Source organism: Lissotriton helveticus, chromosome 5_1 (genome assembly GCF_964261635.1).
Source record: "Lissotriton helveticus chromosome 5_1, aLisHel1.1, whole genome shotgun sequence".
In the NCBI taxonomy this organism is placed as follows: Eukaryota; Metazoa; Chordata; class Amphibia; order Caudata; family Salamandridae; genus Lissotriton; species Lissotriton helveticus.
Genome location: NC_136065.1, coordinates 1,967,839,564 through 1,967,846,591, shown reverse-complemented (window position 1 = coordinate 1,967,846,591; position 7,028 = coordinate 1,967,839,564). Strand labels below are relative to the sequence as shown.

Genomic DNA, 7,028 nt, shown 5'->3' with positions numbered 1-7,028 from the left:
ATGCTTAGGTGAAATCCCTGCCTTCAGACAAGGATATCACCTCGGTGGCAGCCCGTCTCGAAGAAAACAAAAGGTTGGGGGGCAGGGAGGGTTGCGAGGCTGGCTGGCTCAGGGTGGTCCTAGGTCTCTCAGAAGTCGTCATTAAAATAACATTCTCCGATGCTAAAGCATCCAATAATAAAAACACTACCCGATGTAGAGCCTTGATACAAATGAAACTGGGGAAGAACGGTTTGCATACTTTCATTATTTTAGTGCATGTAAATTAGGAAAGTGTGTCATGCTGTCATCTGAACCTTTGCAGCCCAGGCTGAAGACAATGACTGGGGGGGGGCTGAAGCCTGTTTGGCCCAATGGGCGTTGCGCGCCTGCATGAAGCACAGGGCATATGTAGAGCAAGCACATAGTACACATAGATTATAGTACGAGAAGCACACAGCTGCAAAGTACACGTGGACCACAAATTACACATAGGACAATCAGAAAATGGTACACATAAAGCATATAGTACATAGACATTAAAATATACGCTTTGCATTAAGTGAACACAGGATGTGGGGAAGGGAAGAAAATGACACAGCCGCAGGTCGTGGGGGAGCGATGCACAAGATGAAGGTCAAGGGGAAAGAGGAAGGGGAAGGAATTTAGAGAAAAGTACATGGGAGAGCAGATAGAAAAGCTGATGGGTAAGAGCAGTGGTAGTGAACGGATGGCACATACTGAAGCTGGTGAAGCAGATACAGTGAGGAGGGCACATGTGGAGGTTTGCGAGGAAGAGTCCAGGAAGGGCTCATGAGAGGCCACACTGAGGCTGTTGGAGGAGTGAACCAGTGGGTAAGTCACTAAGTGAAAGGCATAGAAGTCTGTGTGTGATTAGGCAGTGGAGGCACCAAGCACTTAGTGGATAAGTACACAACAGAATATCTTGCAAGACTGTGTCAGGTGTCCGCACAGGATAAATAAAAGTGAAAAAGAAGAATGGGGAAAGTAGAAAGAATGGCCAGTGGACGAGAAAAGAAAAGGTTAATAAGGATGTGCATGACATAAATTCACAGCAGAGGTAACGATTTTTACATGGATGCCTCGAAGCTGAACTTTTGCACAGACAAAGCTTTAATTCAACATTCACGAAGGTTGAAAAAAAAAGGTGTTGAACAGCTAATTGAACGAGTGAAAACAGAAAAAACTAAATCCCCAGTGGTCGCTTGATTTTTAATAAAGAAATTCGCATTTTAAGCAAAGAACAGCAATCGTGGGTGAGGCTATTTCAGGTACAACAGAACGGTGGTGTATTGCGCTGTGACGAAAATGATTATTATTGTTACTGAAAAGCACAAACTGACATGCACTTCATTGGCCATCTGAACGCTTAAAAATAGCATTCACAAAGTGCAAGTTAATTTGTGCTTTTCAGTAACAATAATAAATGTTTTCCTCACAGCGCGAAGATAGCATCTTTGTCGGATTAAATAACTTGCCCATGATCACACAGCTGAGTATTCTAAATGGTCAGGCCGGGACTCGAACACACTAATACTGGAAACACGGCAGAGCCTGAGGTAGTGGATCACGCATGCGCACTAAACCGGCAGAAGAGTGAGGAGCTTCAAAATACATGCATCTAAGACATTGACCATAGTGCGGCTGCGCATAATTATGCGCATGCGTGGAAACGCGGGGGGGGGGGGGGGGTGTTTGAGGCGACCGATAGAACACCGTCGGCGCGGGAGTTGCGAGCGAAAGTCTCGCGAGAGCCTAGAGGAGGATGTGATTGTACTCATCAGCGGTTCCGGCACAGGTACCTTGCAGGGTTGTTGTGTCTGCTGCTAAACCTGGGCATCATGGAGGTCAGAGAGGGAGACAAGGTGGTTCGGGGACACATAACAAGAGGAAGTGAATTTGCCGCACTTGCGATGGGTTGTTTAGGAGGATGTCCCTGCTAGTAACGGGGTGTTGGGCCTGCCTGCTCCCCACAAGGCTTGCCATGTTTATATACCTACTTCGTATTTTAATTCTAGTTGTAACTTTTCTCTATGATCAAGCATTCGTAGCCCTCAAAGTTATACTACGATTTTCTAGAATTGTTTGGACACTGATATGAATAACCCTTGTTTTTAAGCACTATTATTCCAGTGCGGTTCCTCATCAATCAGCCCTTACAGAACTGTTGCTCATGTGTGCGCCACCTTTACATGCACCCTGGTAGTACCACGTGGTTTCTTTTTTTGTTGTAGCGAAGTATGTATGTGGATTCAATGGGATGATAGAAGTGTGTTGGGGAGTGGGTTCTCTAAAAGGGTTGCGACAATGGAAGCGTTACTGTTAATCCTATACCCATTTGATGCAAAGCAGTTGGAGATTCAAGTTTTTGCGTACGTTTTGACAATCACATCCATACATAAAATTGTGCCGGTACGGTTACTCGCTATACCACTGCAGCTACCAGCGTTCCATGAGACAGGACGACGGGTTTTAAAGAAGGAGGGAACCATTAATAAAATGTTATATAATACACTATATGTTATTTAACACATAACAGATGTAACACATTCTTCCCCTTACAGAAATTATACTTGCAGTGCTTCCATGTGGGGGTTCTTGACCTTGATCAGTTATGGAACTTTCTCTAATACTGGATTGTTCAGAATGGTACTCAGGAGCAATCTTTTCACCTCCACTAGGTTGTACCTCAAGCAATCTAAATTTTTTAAAGTGCTTGAATACCCGGGGGTGTCTTGGTGCCAGATTCATAAGATAAACTTACCAAGGAGATTTTGGGGTTAAAGAGATGTGGAAAACAGCAGTGATTTCAACTGTGAACACCTAGACCAGGAATGTGGAATTCCTATAGCCCGACGCCCAGGACATATTGTTTGTTTGTCAAAGGCAACAAGTTTTAATGTGTATTTTGTCCTTGGGACAAGTAGGCCTAACTCCCTGCAGCACAAACCCTTTGGCTGCCAGTTTGCAGTACCTCATTAAGGGTCAGGGAAGGGCACTGCACTGCCTGCAGTGGAGTTAATATTTGTGTGCATATGTTAATGCTGTTCAAATTTGCATTCATGGTTCTTTAATTTAATGCCTTTATTATTAGGGTGAGCGCTCTAAGTAAATGTAAATTCTGACTGCACTACTGACAGTGGTTCCAGTATAAAAATGTGTACACACGGTTTCAACGTTTGGCAATATGAGGATATGCATAATGCTCCCAGAGTGTTCTCTGATTAGATGCAAATATTTGGAGAAGCTTGAAAGCAAGATTAATGATTCTTAGCTTTCAATATAAAATGTTCCTCAGAAAATGAAAGAAGGAAAAAAACATATTGCTAAACTAATGTAAGATTTCTTTGCAACATCATTTAGTAAAATGTGTTTATGCATGCGAGTATTTCCCAAAAATATTCATATTGGAAAATCAGTGTAACCAGTTTCCATAAGATTATGGCAATGACAATGACAATACTTTGAGTGTTTAATAAAAATCAATACAAAAGGAGAGCAATTAAAAACATATTTCAAATTGAATAAAATAATGTATGTGTAGGAAGCATGTGCCATATGGGACCTTCCACCGGTTAAAAGTCAAGTTATACCACGATCGAACTGGCCATTAGGGCTTGTTGCGCATGATAGATGAATTTGGCGAAGTTGGCCATGTGTTTCACCGTGTCTAGCAAATATAATTGATGAACTGCCTCTTTTACAGTCCGTGTTCCCAGTTGGAGAAGGATGGGCCTTAGATGGATTCTACGGACTGACAACAGTGCTGGGCAGCATAATAAGATGTGCAACAGTGTTTCACGCTTGTAGTGGCAGAGGCGACACTCCGTGATTGCTGGACTTAATTTGACAGAAGGATACAGATGTTTTAGGAGGAGCGCATGCAATCTTGCAGCCATAATCCTTTGTAGGACTTGCCTGCCCAAAGGCTGTGCAAGGTGCGATATATGGCCATTTAAAGTGTGAGGAGAACTTTGGGTCTCATGGAAGCCTCTGACTGTCAAACCTTCAATGTCCAGTTTTTGCGAGTAAGATCTTACTTTTTTTTTTATTACTGTTTTGATGGTTGTGAATTTTATTGTGTTGGGGGTCCCAGTTCTCTGTCGCTAGATTAAAGAGCTCTTTGGCAGAGGCTAGACCGGCGGACCACGGGTTACCTGGCTTTTTGAATATTTTGTTTATAATGAACTTCATCGAGTTCTCTGGTGCCGTGGTGATTAGGTAGTAATATTTTGCTAGGCTTGCTAGCTCTTCCAAAGATTGCCGATTAAGATTGAATTCTAAGCGTATTAGAGTGTTCCTTGTGCATAACGGAAGGCAGAATAGCTTTTTATAGGCTGCACAGTTGATTTTTTTCGAGGTCTTGACCTAATATACCTGGGAACGCCTGTATTGCGTAATTGAGGGAGGGTAGCAATTTTGCACTCAGAACTCGTTGGATTGCTGTAGTGGTTGGACTTTCCAAAGTGGCGTTGAGTTTGCAAATGGCATAAGTAACCATTTTGGCTTTCTGCTTGAGCTTGTGTCGTTGAACCTGTGGCCGACCAGTTTCGCTGAGCCAAACTCCAAGATAGTTATGATTGTGTGCTTGATAGTAATAGTGGTCCCAGTCTCCATTTTATTAGCTTCTTTTTTGGATAACGGCCAAAGATAAGTATCTTAGATTTTGTTGGATTAGCGACCAACTTGTTTTCGGCGTTGTACGCTGCTAATGCTGTTAAGCTTTTTTGAAGGCCAACTTTGGTATAGTCCAAGAGGACCAGGTCATCCGCATACTGAATCACTTGGATTCTAACTCCCCCGATCCTAGGAGTTGCCAGGTTTGCTCCCTGCAATGCGTTGCCCAGATCTGCTGTATATAAGTTAAAAAGAAGCGGGGCAAGGACGCAGCCCTGCTTTAGCCCGTGGTCAGCGCTGATCTTTTTCGTGGCTGATTGACACGAGAGTTTGATTCTTACCCACGTATGGGTATACAGTGATCTGATTGCTTGAAGAAGTTTCGGACGGATGTTCCAGCCAGCCAGTTTCTTCCATAGAATATTTCGATCTAAACCATCAAAGGCTGCTGTGTAGTCAATGAAGCAGGCGAAAAGAGGATGGTCGCCCGAGCGATAGATTGTTGTGTTAAGTATGATAGGGCTGTGATGTTATCTATGGTGGAGCCTCCTGGGCGGAACCCTGTTTAATAGAAGGGAAGCAAGTTCTCCTTGGTGACCCAGTCTGCTAATTCCATAAGGAGAGAACTTGCATATGCCTTGCCCTCCACGTCCAATAAGGCAATCATTCGGTCCCCTCCACGAGTCCGGGACATCCATCAGGAGCCTGCACTCTGCATACAGCTGACCCAGGTTCTCTGCCCAAAAGTCGATGTCCTCCCTGAAGAGAGAGCCCGGCAGACCATTTGGTCCAGGGGCCACATTGTGACGTATTTTTTTCACAATTGCTCTTAAAGCCTTTCTTTCAGCAGGTGTAGCGTTAGTTGGAGGGGACGTGGGTTCAGTCAGTTCTTCATTTGGATGTTCTTCAAGAGGTGTTATTTTACTTGAGTTATTCACTGAGTCGTTGGTATAGAGAGTTTTTACGTGGGCTATCCAAGTATTTGCATCAAGTGGGTTCTCACTGTTGCAAGTTCCATGGGTAAGCTTGGCTATATATTGCCAAAATCCTTGGGTCTTGCTAGTGGCAAGCAGCTCGAAGATCTTCAACCATTTTTGCTCTGTTGCTTCACGTTTCATTTGCCAAACCAGTTTTGCTTGAGTTTTGGCCGCATCTTTTAGATTTTTTTTTTTAGGTCTCGGCCTATTCCCATTCCGCAGGAATGGAATAGGACGAGTCTATAGCAGTGAAACCAAGACTTAAACTAAGGTCACCCATAAAGAGGTTTTCCACGAGTGCACGTGCACATGCACGAGCCCGAGCCTTCTGCCTGCCTCCTAGGCAATCTGCATCTCCGCCCCCCTGGTGTTTCTGGCTTGCTCTTCAAAGGCTCCCCATACCATTTGCTACTGCCTCCCCACCCACTGCTTCACACTTCACTCGCATTTCTGCCCAGCCCCCCTCCCAGCGCTGCCTTGGTTTTTTTTTTCGGTCTCAGTATCCAGCTGTCTTTTGCAAAGTCCTACCTATCTGATTGCCTCTTCTATGCCTCACACTCTGCCATGCCTCGTACTTTACAGTCAATTTCATGTTGTTCCTTCGTAGATATTTAATGTTATAGCTGTTTTCCTTTACGTTTTCAAAATCACTCTACAAAGTGTTTGTGTCATCATTCAATTTATGGCGATTTTCTCCCTCTTGCAGGGTAGATTTAACTTGAGTTCGACCCATCTGATTTCTCTCATGCTTTCCGTTTCTCGCACCAGTATTTCCAGTGACACTTAACACCTTTCCCTCCGATTCCTGCCACCCTCATCATTCTGCTAGTGCTATCTCGGACTTTAAGTGGGCCGGGGGTGGGGCATTGCTGCTTAGTGCAATGAGCTTAACTACCTTATAGTTTACCATTTTGGCATGTGGAGGGTCTCGTGAGTTGAGCAGGATATGGAGGCAAGTGGGCCTGGCAAGACCGCAGCTCTGCCAGGGGTCATTCAGCACTAATGCATATTTGGTATAATCGCATTCCCTCAAAATATTTTGTCACGCAATTCAGAGTGCCAGTACTTGCTTGAATTACTGTGCCTGCAATGCGCTTTCCACCGATACTAATGATGTCTGTTGTTATGTGGCTCTGTGAACAGGCCCAGGGCCGAGGAGAGGTCACGGGTTATCAGCCATTTACAAGTCCTAGACTCCCGTGGCTGGAAGCTTTTGACCCAGCTTTACTGTAGTATTCATGGCAGTACTGGCAGCTCTACCCCCCCTCCCCCCCTTCGCTTTTCCTTTTGGTCCCGGCAGCCTCTGTTTTGTTTGAGTGAGTGGTTAGGGGGGGTGGGGGGCTTGGTTGAGGGCAGATTGTCTCTTACGGAGCTCTCGCCACAAAGCTTCGCCCCCACCCCCGAGCCTTCCTACTCTCACGGTGATTTAAGATC

The 7,028-nt window shown here is 44.7% G+C and overlaps 1 protein-coding gene across 2 annotated transcripts in view; it reads left to right on the top strand.

Moving 5' to 3' along the window:
* Positions 1-1,668: 1,668 nt before the first annotated feature.
* MED1 (mediator complex subunit 1) overlaps positions 1,669-7,028 on the top strand; it is a 546,545-nt gene continuing 541,185 nt past the window's right edge. The window contains exon 1 of one of the 2 annotated variants that reach the window (XM_078645645.1): positions 1,669-1,798. The gene's annotated coding sequence lies outside the window, so the exon portion shown is untranslated. Of the gene's footprint in view, positions 1,848-7,028 lie in introns of both variants that reach the window. The other variant, XM_078645646.1, reaches the window with a different exon arrangement.